Source organism: Heteronotia binoei, chromosome 6 (genome assembly GCF_032191835.1).
Source record: "Heteronotia binoei isolate CCM8104 ecotype False Entrance Well chromosome 6, APGP_CSIRO_Hbin_v1, whole genome shotgun sequence".
NCBI classification, from domain to species: domain Eukaryota; kingdom Metazoa; phylum Chordata; class Lepidosauria; order Squamata; family Gekkonidae; genus Heteronotia; species Heteronotia binoei.
In genome coordinates this window covers 62034540-62047203 of record NC_083228.1, presented here as the reverse complement: position 1 = coordinate 62047203, position 12664 = coordinate 62034540, and the positions used below count along the sequence as shown (strand labels likewise).

General features: G+C 41.7%; 1 protein-coding gene across 1 annotated transcript in view; it reads left to right on the top strand.

Moving 5' to 3' along the window:
- ATRNL1 (attractin like 1) overlaps positions 1-12664 on the top strand; it is a 1015273-nt gene that overhangs the window by 356908 nt on the left and 645701 nt on the right. The window lies entirely within an intron of this gene.

The window sequence follows — 12664 nt, the reverse complement described above, 5'->3', positions numbered from 1 at the left end:
ATTGGGATTTGGGAATATCATGAAATACTGCTATTTTTGCAGTTCAGTATACCGAAACCCAAAAAATACCTTTAAAAACACACCCCTAGTCCTGAATGTAGTGAATCAGGGTTCAATAAAAATGTTGATTTGTGGTAGTTGGTTTCCATACTGAATAAGCACAACAAAGCTGCTCAGATATAGTATTGGCATACTACTAGAGGTAATTGAATAGTTTCTTGAAAAGGCATCCACAAAACTATATGTGAACAGTCTTTTGGGAGTTCATTGTTAAAATCCCATAGAGTTAATTCAGAGAATACTTAGACATTCTTTTCTTTATGCTTGATGATTTCTGTTTCTCTCATGGTTGTTCTTTCTCTATGATTGCTCTCTATTTACTAGAAATGGGTGCAGATAAAACTGAAACTGACAAAATATGGCTGCAGCAATGTAGCCTTCATACAGCCAGCAAGATTGCTTACTCTAGTTCAATGAATAAAAGAAAGGGTAATGCAGGAACTAGACACACACCTCAACAGTCCAGAAATTTACTGCTGTTCAGTGCCATTCAGGCAAAAGTAAAGTGGCCCCACAAGTGGCTGCTGTGTGAATCCATTCCTCAAGGAGTCCAGTGATGCAGAAACTGGGCAATAACATATTAAGTAGAGGAGAATAATTTGCTCAGCATTCTACATGACAAACGATTTTGTACTGAAGAAGGGATATGTCAGCTTACTCTGTTCTATTTATATAAGGAAAAACATCCTAGCATCTCCCTTTCAGTCTTATCTGTGCACACTGTTAAAATAGTTCTAGCTTATGTGTTCTGTTTTTAAAAGTCTATTTAATAATACTCCTATTTGTGGGGCTTATTTTTCCTTTATGAACTGCTTTGCCATTCACAGTAAAATAATTTTCTAGGTTCCCCTTCTGAAATCTGTGATTAGAGCTGCCTTTGTGCTTGACATTGTAAAGCGGCATCTTGTGTTCTGCCTTTTCTCTTCATCTACTCAGTGACCTTCCCTCTATTTCCCTGCAACACAAGCTGCATTAACATAGCCAGTGTTTGTGCATATTTTCCTTTCAGCTATTTTGTGCATTTAAATTGACTTTTTATTTCATATATGCCAGGTCTTTGTCCTCACAATTTCATTTTCTTAATGTCACTATTCCCGGGAATGCTCATCAGCTTGCTATAATGATTCTTACTATATTTACATTTTGTGAAGATTTATGCTAATGATTGGTTATTGAAATACTATGTGCATAAGTTGTAAACCTTAAGAATGCACTATAAAACGAGTTTTAATAGCTTAAAATGCACACTGAAAGTAGTTTAAAAGAGTTTAAGGGGGGTTTTTTTGATGGACAGAGTGAAAATTGAAAGCAAAATAGCTTCCTATACCATGTGTGGATCAGGCAGTTCTGATATATACCCAGCAGATGTATACATATTTGGAGATCCCAGAATTCATGTATGCAGGATTAGTTTTGAAACCTTTATTGAGAATAATCTCCTTTAAGTCATGTCTGTCACAGAATAGTCCTACACTCCTCTCTTATGGGAGCTACCGCAGTCTAATTCAGTTCAAATCAATGGGCTCAGTTTGGAGTAACTCTGCATAGGATTGTATTGTTAGGATCTGAAGAATGTCATGCTTTCAGGACAATCTAATTCTCACCCAAATGGAGGTAAAAAGCATAGTTAGACAACTGCTAAAGAAAGATGTATATGGAAAACCACCCAGAGCTATTTAAGTGTACATCATAGAAGCTAATTTAGATGATATTACACTCTTCTAAATCCATTTGAAATTTGGGATTGCTCTGTTGCAGGGAGGTAGGCTTTTGGTAGTGGGTGATATGATCATTAGGAATGTAGGCACCAATGACACTGGGAAATGTGGAACAGATAGGGTTGCCAAGTCCAATTCAAGAAATATCTGGGAACTTTGGAGGCGGAGCCAGGAGACTTTGGGGGTGAAGCATGTCAAAATGGGGGATCCCCCGCTGGGACCTGGGGATTGGGAAGCCTAAGAACAGAGTAGGAGTCAAGTAGCACCTTTAAGACCAACAACGTTTTATTCAGAATGTAAGCTTTCATATGCATACATACTTCTTCAGACGAGGGGATGGGGTACAGTGAGCTAAAATACATATAGCTGGTGGGTTAAGAGTGTAAATGGATACTAAGTTAGGGTCAGATCGCAAAATAGTGTAATAAATTGGAAGATTATTTGGTCTGTATAGCACTTACGTGGGAAACCAATAAAAGGTAATAAAAGTTGCCTGTTAATTGCTTTTGCTATAAATCTAGGTAAAATAGAAGGACATGTGTTTCCTTGTGATGTTCTTGGCAACCTAATTTACTTTTTAACATCATTCTATACATACGAAAGCTTACATTCTGAATAAAACTTTGTTGGTCTTAAAGGTGCTGTTTGACTTCTACTCTGTTCTACTGCTTCAGACCAATATGGCTGCCTACTTGACACAGTGACATCATACACTCTGCCAGCCTGCTTCCCTTCCCCGGCTTCCCCCTAAACTGTACAGCGCAGCACTGGGTTGTGCTTGCGCAACTAGCTGGCAGTAGCAGCACACATGGCCGCCACTTGCCAGCAGCTGTGGGTGGAGGAGCACAGACACCAGTGGATCCAGACCAGAAGGCTACTCATGTGCAAGGCCAAGGCTCGAGGAAGGGTGACTGGACAGGCTGCAGGGAGGAGAGGGCAAGGAGCTGAAAAACTGACCAGCATGGCAAAACAGCCCACAACTTTCCCAATCATGGTGAGAGCTGTGTCTTCGAACTGGAGACTGGAAGGGGAGTGAACCTTCCTTCTCTTGAACCCCTCCTGTGTGGCTCCCAAGAGTTCCCCCCCTTTGAAAGCAGAGGGGTTTTTTTAAGTATGAGAGTTGAGCAGGCAGTTTGGCAGGCAGCCAGGGAGGTCCTGCTCACCAGCTGCTAAGCCCCACCCCCAACAGCCCTCAGTGGGGCCAGGTGCTGTCTTTTGCCTTCGCAGGGAGCCAGAAGGGTACATTGGGTTGGGGTGAGAGAGAGTGTGCATGTGTGTGTTAGAGTGGTCTTCCTCGCAGGGCTGTACTAAGAGGGCTTCCTCTCTCATGTGTCTCTCACTTAGTCAATGAGTGAACTTGGCTGTAACTTTGCCTGTGTGAGTCTGTTTCCTCCCTACCCCTTTCCTCGGTTGTAGATTCTGTGCTGTGAGTATCATGACCAGGAGCAGCCAAAAGGGAGCAGAAAGACATTAGAGCCCATGGTGCCCCAAAACAAGAGAAGAAGAAGAAGAAGAATTGCAGATTTATACCCCGCCCTTCTCCCTGAATCAGAGACTCAGAGCGGCTTACAATCTCCTATGTCTTCTTCCCCCACAACAGACACCCTGTGAGTTGGGTGGGGCTGAGAAGGCCCTCACAGCAGCTGCCGTTTCAAGGACAGCTCCTGCGATAGCTATGGCTAACCCAAGGCCATTCCAGCAGGTGCAAGTGGAGGAGTGGGGAATCAAACCCGGTTCTCCCAGATAAGAGGCCACACACTTAACCACTGCACCAAACTGGCTCTCAAATTTCATTCAAAAGTCCCAAAATGTTGAGGGGGTGTGTGTGCCTCAGTCTCTGGGCCCCTTGACTGAAGCTTGAGGGGGACCTGGAGTCATTTGGGGGCATGCAGCACCCTTCTCCTCTTTCTTTTTATTGGACAAAAGTCTCCTCCTTTCTCTCCCATCCCATACAGAAATTAAATTGCCTGCTTTTCTAGTTCCAGCCAGCTTGCAAGGTTGTCTCTTTTTTTGTGTGAGAACTTTTAGAATGTGAAGGCAAGCAGGATTGGAGAGTGGGTTGCATTGGGGAAGGAGGAGATTCCAGTTAACTGAAAGCAGGAGAAATCCTGAGAGAAAGCAGGGACAGCTTATTGTCAGTATCATAAACAACCAAAGTGGAGAGATAACTGAGCCATATAACAATTTTTTTTTTAAAAAAAGGCAAAAAAAATTCTCCAAAGTTGCCCAAATTAAAACCTGATTTTCAGTTTCTTCAGTGCATCACATGGAAGTTAGTAAGAAAGCGTTGGTGTTTTGGTTTCCATGTGTTTCAGCGACAGAGCAGGGTATCTTAAAGAGACAACTAGTCTTTTCTTCTCGAAGACAGAGATGACGCAGAATCTTTAGCTAAATCTTAGATTTGTAAAAATATGAAGATAAAGGTCAGTTTCCACTTACACAAAATAGTGTTGCCTAAAGTCAATGAGGCTGCTAAGTGTAAATATTTAGGGATTCCCCCTCCCCTTTGCCTGAGATATTTAATCTTTGAACAATCATTCTTTTCAGGGGGGGTGTTTAACAACTGTTTCAAAGTTTACATTCTTTGCAATTTAATTGAAGTGTTATGCCTAGAAATTAATCAGAAATGGAAGTAGTTTAGGGCTGATTAGTGCAGGTTTTTGCCATCTTTTGGGCATGGAGTAGGGGTCACTGGGGATGTGTGCAGGGGAAGAGGTGTTCGTGAATTTCCTGCATTGTGCAGGGGTTTGGACAAGATGGCCCTGGAGGTCCCTTCCAGCTCTATGATTATATGATTCTGTTGTCCTGTTAGTTCTGAATGTGTCAAGTGTAATAGTTCCTGTAATATAAATTTAAAGGATTTTTAAGCATGGATAAGTTAGGATAAATTTAAAGCAATTTTGTAAGCATGGATAAGTGCATAGTTTCTGTTTAAATATTTTCAGTCTCATCGGTTTGCATTTTAACTGATAAATATCTATTTAAAACCCGAGAACAGTGTTCTGTTCTGTTTTGCTTTTAAATAAAGGGTCTGAGTACAGCACAATAAGCAGCTCACCTTTAGACTTCCAGTCATCTAGTCCAACTCCCTGCACATTGCAGGAAAATCACTAATACCTTCCCCACAGACCCCACAGTGATGTGTGCTAAAACTGTTTTCTATTTGAGAAAGAAAATGAAAGATTGTTGTATTACTCATTCTCACAATTTTTTTTTGAAGTAGCAATTTCAAATTGGTTTCTTTGGTATTTTGTATGTGGCTGTGTGTCTGCATCTGGAAGTCATGGCAACCTCTGGTGACTGACCTCTACTGGGTGCATGGAGGATATTCAGGGAGGTGGCTGAATAAAGCCTGCCCCCACCTCCTGACTCCTGGTATTCCATGGAGGTCTCCCATGCAAGTACTTGCCAGGGTTGGCTCTGCTTATCTTCCAGGATCTCACAAGACTGCGTTAGGGAGCAATTTCATTTCCCCCACAATTCATCTGCTTTTGAAAATTCATGCGGGGGCGGGGGGGGGTGCCAGAAGTTAACCTTACCTAGGGCACTAAATAGTCTAGGGCCGGCCCTGCTTGAGGGTAAAGCCAATAGGACCTGGGGAACCTCTGTTTCAGGACAAGTCAGTTCAAAAGGTTGATTGCATAAACACTCAAGGTAATAGTAATGGGAACATAACAGAACTTGGAAGTGAGGGTAGGATGGCAGCTGAGGGCCATGTGTGAGGATTAAGGGGTCAAGGGAGGTGAGGGTTACTGGAAAGGGAAACACATTTTAATTGTCTATATGCCAATGCTAGAAGTTTTTAAGCCAAGATGGGAGAGCTTGGTGCCCAAGGATAATTTAGATATCGTAAATATCTCAGATATGGTAGAATGGGGAAAATCTATAGGATGCAGTCATTCCTGGATATAAACTCTATAGGCAGGACAGAGCAGAACAGGCTGGTGGAGGTGTTGTGTTGTACTTCAAAGAGGGCATAGAAACCAATTAATAAGACATAAGAGGAATTAACTCCCCAACAGAAGCAATATGGGTGAAAATACTGTGCCCTAAGGGTTACTTAAAAGTGGGGTATACTATCACCCACCTGATCAAACTCTTGAGGTGGTCTTGAGATGGGCAAAGAAGGGAGGTGGCTAAAGCAGATAATGTTATTATACTTCAAGTGTTCTCACATTGACTGGGTAAACATGTTCTCAAGTCATGCTGTAAAAATGAGATGTCTAGACATCATAAATGAGTGTACACAGTCCAGGTCACAGAGCCAGCCAGAAGGGTAGTGATCTTGGACTTGGCTCTGAGCACTCTCAAGATCTGGTAAGAGATGTAGGAGTTGTCATACCTACTGGGAACAGTGACCACAGTGTTATTAAGTTCCATATTCATGCCAATGGAAAGTTACCCTTGAAGTCCAAAAGTATAACATTTGATTTCAAAAGAGGGAACTTTATAAAAATGAGGGAAATAGTTAGCTTTGTCAGCTGCATTGGTTGCCAGTTGAGTACCAGATCAAGTTCAAGGTTTTGGTATTAACCATCAAAGCCCTGTGTGGTCTGGGACCATCATATCTGCAGGACCAACTCTCCCCATATGTTCACCAGTGAGCATTGCATTATTCTGAACAACACCATCTGGTGGTCCCCCAGCCCCAAATACTTCCACTTAGACTCAACCAGGGCCAAGGCCTTTTTGGCCCTTTCCCCAGCCTGGTAGAACTCTCTACCAAGTGAGACCTGGGACCTGTGGGACTTTTGCTGGGCCTGCAAAATGTAGTGGTTCCATCAGGGCTCTGGTTAAGGCAGTGGGTGTCTGGGTATGCCCTCTTTTGCTTTACCCCATCCTCCATATTCCATTTACAAATGGTGTTTCATCTAACTCCCAAATAACTATTCTACTGGGCATACACACAACAACTCCTGGGAATTTTGTGGATTTTTTCTGCCATTTTGTTTTGCCATCTACAGAGCAAAACCTATATTTTCTCCATTGGCTGAGACTCCTCCCTTAGGGAGGAAGTGGGGGAGGCAGAACTTGTTTTTCCATGCTCTCTCAATCGCACAGTAGAGCTACTGAGCCAAGCCTCTCTTTCTGATATTGGCTGAGGCTTCTCCCCCCCCCCCCCAGGTCCCCTGGGGAAGGAAGGAAAGAGCCAGAGCTTCCTTTACCCAGTTCCCTGGATCCCATGGGAGAAATACAAAGAAAGCATCTTTAAGACCAATGAGTGATAATGTTTTAAGCATGTTTTAAGTTTTATATACACACAGAGAGAGGTTTTTTTTTTTTTTTTTAACAGGAACGCAGTTCTAGCTAGCTTGGTGCTGGGGATGTGGCCTAATATGCAAATGAGTTCCTGTTGGGCTGTGTGGGAAAATGATGACATTGGGGGTGTGGCCTCATATGCAAATGAGTTCCTTTAGGGCTTTTCTGTAGAATATTTAATTGTATATATTTTCTGTATATATATTTAATTGTGTTTGTGTCCTTATTAAGTTTGTATCTCTACTACCTATTCTTAAATAGGTACACACGTGACCCAGCTCAACATGGCCTGGTCCAACCTGACATGGCCTGGCCCAACATGGTCACATTTATGTCAGATCCGGTCCTCATAACAAATGAGTTCGACACCTCTGCCCTAGAGGATGCTTGGAAACTTTAAAACCACACTGATTGAAGCCCAGATAGAATTCATTCCACAGGTGAGGAAAGGCACTGTCCAGTAAAAAAGAAGTTATTAAGAAGTGTTCCCACTGTAGTATGATAGTCTTCTATATCCAAAACTGCCACCTCACCTCCCTTATCTATCTCCATTATTTTAATATTTTCATTTCTAGATAATGCTTGTATGGCCTGTCTTTCGTCTAGACTAACCTTTTTTTTGTTATAAATCTTTTTTCTTTCTAATGTTTCAGTGTCTCATATGACTAACCTTTCAGGTACCTGAATAGAAGGGTCCTGTATAGATGGAACAAAAGAAGACTTAGTCCTAAACAAAAGAAGACTTAGTCCTAAACTTAGGACTTAGTCCTAAACTATGAGAGTGAGAGAGGCGAAAACGGGTGGCGGGGGAACAGGGAAGCAAAAACAGGTGGCAGGGAAAGCAAGAGAGGTGAAAACAGGTGGCAGGGAGAGCAAGAGATGTGAAAACAGGTGGCAGAGAGAGCAAGAGATGTGAAAACAGGTGGCGGGGGAGCAGGGGAAGCAAAAATGGGCAGCGTGGATAGTGGGAAAGGCAAAAATGGGCGATAGCACGCGTGCCCAGAGAGAGGGCTCTGAGTGCCACCTCTGGCACGTGTGCCATAGGTTCGCCACCAGGGATCTATGGTATCGCCTCATTTGTAATACTGTGTACAGTTCTGGTCATTGTATCGCAAAAAGGACATTGCAGAGGTGGAAAACGTGCAGAGGAGGGCAACCAAGATTATTAGGGGGTTGGAGCATCTTCCGTATAAGGAAAGGCTGAAGAGTCTGGGCTGAAGAGTCTGAGATGTTTATAAAACGTATATATGGTTTGGAGAGAGTTGACAAATAGAAATTTTTCTCCCTTGGGCAATAGATGCTTGATGTGGCATTTGCTGCCAGAGGATGTAGTGATAGCCCCAGAAATAAGCAGCTTTAAAAGGACATTTGTGGAGGATAGGTCTATCAGTGGATACTAATGATGGTGATTGACAGGAACTTCCACATTCAGAGGCACTAAACTTCTGAAACCCAGAGCCAGGAGGCAACATCAGGGGACAGTCTTGGCCTCTATGCCCTGTTGTGGGCCTCCAGAGGAACTGTTTGGCCACTGTGTGAGACAGAATGCTGGAATAGATGGACTACTGCTCTGATCCAGCTGGGCTCTTGTTATATTCTTTTTAGTATATAAATTGCTTTATTAGTTTGTGACCAAGGCAGTTTCAGATTTTTTTTTTTTTAAAAATGTAAACTTCGTGCAAGGATCTTGGATGTGTCCCTAATTCCTAATAATATTAGGAATTTAACTTATTCTGTGTTAAACCTTGAATAAAGAAGTTCATTAATTATAACTCATTTTTAAAAATCTCCTGCATTTGTCAACTGTGAAAGGTTGACAAAGGCCCTGCCATTGTAGCCAAGAAGATTACTGTGTCAGTGCCTTATATATTTACTTCAAAATAAAGAAATAGACTATCTGATTATTTGAGGTACTCCTGTGATGATGGACTGGTGATTTATTCTAGTGTGGGGAGGGAACCTGTGTATTTGATTGGTTGATTTATGTGAGCAAGGAGGTGTCAGCGCCAGATTTGTGCAAGAATATCTTTTATCTTCTGTGAAAAGAAAAATGGCAATTTAAAGTGAACAGAAGATTCCCCCTCCCGGGTGATAATATATTATTGAAATCAGTTCTCAATCCATGAATAATATTTAGGACATCTCTTCAGTAGTAATTATCACAATCATTAATGGTTTTTCCTTTAATGTCCATGAATAGGGTTACCAGATGCCCTCTTTTTAAAGGATATGTCTTTTTGGGGAGGGGGGGGTCTGCCCTCTTTTGTCCTCTTTTAAAAAAACTGATTATATTGTCCTCTCTTTGAAACTAATGGTAAGGAATATTCCTATTTAGTACTAATTATCATAGCTTAAATAGTACTAGGGGTATTTAAAGTGAGATTTGTTGTACTAATCATTTGTTTGAAGTAGTCAGTTGGTAAATATATCCTCTTTTTTGCTTTTCAAAATATGGTAACCTGTTGCAGGAAATTTTAGATTTGGTCCCTATATTGTTTGAAGCACTTAAAATTACTTTATGCCTATAAGATTGTAGATTTAGCTGCTAGAAGAGAATCTAGGACAGAAGAGGGTTTATCTAAGGATAATCTTAGATTTAAGAAAAGAAGGTTGGCAAGAAAGATGTTTGCCTGACTGGAGATGAAAATATCAGATAATCGAAAAGTTCTCATTGGACCTTATCTCAGTCCAGCCTGAGACCAAAGAGCCAACATGAGAACCCATCTGCACTTGCAGCTGGTGAGAAAATTGTCATATTGACCTAGGAAGAGAGATATTATCAGAGATAAAGGGATCGAAAGAAGGATTCTCATGGTAGAGACTATATAAGCTTCAGAAATTTCCCACCTTCTTGCTGCTGAATCAGAGAGTTAAAAGGCTCCTCAGGGCAGGTTAGCCAAAAGCTTGGTTAAAAATCTTTAACAAAAATTGGGTTGATAGAATTTAGAGAAGAGAAAGATTGGGTTGATCGAATCATAGCTGCTATGCTTAAGCAAACTTAGTATCTAGCAGGTATAAGATTGTATAAGATTTGCTAACTGAGAAAATAGAGTGCATAAGCATAATTACTAAAACTGGAAATTATTTTAACTATATAAGAATGTATGAGTTCTAACTATAAGAGCATAATGTGAGAGCTTTGTTATCTAACTGGAAAGTGTTTTGCTTCCTTTACAAATAGCCTGAGTGCATTGTCTTGAGAGAACGCTTTAAAATAAAGTCTTATCTGTTGTTTATAAAAGTATTTCTTTGTCTCATGTTCCAGAAGCTATGAGAATCATGATGTTTTGGGGAATTATGGTAAGAGAAAGTGTTTATGAATTATAAAAAAAGAAAATTCCCCAACATAACTCTATCTGTGAAGCATCTCTTTAATCACATTTAGTAATACACTCAAGAGCTCTCCTGAGCATGGAGAGAATGTGACAATCTTCTGCCCTTCCCATTTCAGCTCAAGGAACAGGGAAACAGTCAGCAATTCCCTTTCTGATGTGGGTATACTGAAGATTAGTTAGATCACTCTTCTTCATCTGTATTTATTTATGAAATTTGGTTCAGTATTGCCCTCATTTTCAGCATTCTCCTATGAGTCTGCTATTTTTTTTTTGTACTGAGGTAAGTTTCAGATCTTGGTGAATACTGTTATCTCTCTTAGTCAAGATTAAAATGTTTACATGAGTGTTTGGAAGTAGGAAGGAGATTTCTTTGAACATTTTTTTTTAAATATGCCTTTTAAAAAATACTTCATTTATCCTAATAATCCAGAAGGTCTCTGAACTAGATAATGAAAGGTTCAGATGAAGAGCAGTAATTGAGATAGACACATGCTAACAACAGCCACACAAGAGAGATGGATTTATCAAGGTCTGGTTTGTTTCACTTCATTGAGAACCAGTTTGGTGTAGTAGTTAAGTGCATAGGCTCTAATCTGGGAGAACTGGTTTTGATTCCCCACTCCTCCGCATGCAGCTATTGGGTGACCTTGGGTTAGCCCCAATTCTCTCAAGGGCAGTTTTCTGAGAGCTCTCTCAGCCCACCTACCTCACAGGGTGTCATCTTATTCTTCTTGTTCTTGTTGGTCTTCTCCTCCTCCTCCTCCGCCACCTCCTCCTCCTCCTCCCTCCTCTTGAATTTTAAAAAGTATCTGTACAGCAGTTTTAATTCTCAATGAAGCAGATTTTCCTACCGAACTCACTAGGGTAGTACATTGATAGATGGTATCCCAAGGAACCTAAAAGTCTGTCATTGCTATAACCCATGACTAATGACTTCCTACCACTGACTTTTTTGTAATGGTTTCAGTGAGATTCTATCAATAGGGAGTCAGTAATGCCACTTTGCTTCCTTCACATAATCCTTCATATTTAAAATGACAGACCTGTGCTTTTCTGACCAACAGGCTTAATCAAAAGAAGTCTTCCTTTGTAACTCTAATATTGCTTAATGGTCTTGGGGATGCTATTGTTGTTGTTAATTCAGTTTATTGATCACCCTATCCCAGCTTCCTCTGGGGGATGTACAAAAAAGGCATAATGTCATAAAACGAACATAAAGGTAAAGGTAATAGCCTGTGCAAGCACCAGTTGTTTCCGACTCTGGGGCGATGTTTTCATGGCAGTCTTTTTATGGGGTGGTTTGCCATTGCCTTCCCCAGTCATTTACACTTTACCCCCAGTAAGCTGGGTACTCATTTTACTGACCTCGGAAGGCTGAGTCAACCATGAGCTAACTACCTGAACCCAGCTTCCGCCGGGATCCAACTCAGATTGTGAGCAGAGCTTGGACTACAGTACCACAGCTTACTACTCTGCTCCACAGGACTCCTAATATATCTATTGTACTGGGAGAGAGTTCACCAGATTTTAGGAGCTGGCCCTGGTTGAGGACAGCCAGACATCTCTAGGGCCAGGGATCACCAGCAGGTTGTTATCTACAGAGTGTAAAGCCCTCTTGGGAACATACCAGAGGATACAGTCCTGCAGATACATTGGTCCCAGACTGCTCAAGGCCTTAAAGGTTAACACCAAAACCTTGAACCTGACTTGGTACTGCACTGGAAATCAGTGTAGCTGGTGCAGCACCAGTTGAATGTGGTCTGTGACATTCCTGTTAGGACTCATGCCACTGCATCCTGGATCAGCTGAAGTTTCCAGATCAGTGTCAATGGTAGGTCAGGGTACAGCGAGTTACAGTAGTCAAATCTGGAGGTGACCACCCCATGGATTACCATGGTTTGGTCAGGTCATGACAAGAAAGGAGCCAGTTGCCGAGCTTGGCGAAGATGAAAAAATGCCAGTATGAGTAACTTGGGCCTCCTTCACTAAGGAGGTATCCAAGATTATGTGCAAGCTCTTGATGTCAGTGGTGACCTGTCAAGAGCTGGAAACCTGTATTTCAATCCCGAACCACCACCACCCTGCTGCTGCAGAACTTCCATCTTTATTGGATTCAGTCTCAGCCTGCTCTTTTTTAACCATACCAACAAAACCCCCAGTCCTTCGCCCAGATTTTGTGGGGTGGTAGCCTTCTAGGCCTTCTGCTTGCATTGTACTATTTTCTGTTACAGAGCAGCAGACCTGTGCTGTACATTGTGCTCTTCTGGTGCTTGGAGCTTCTGTTCATGCAAG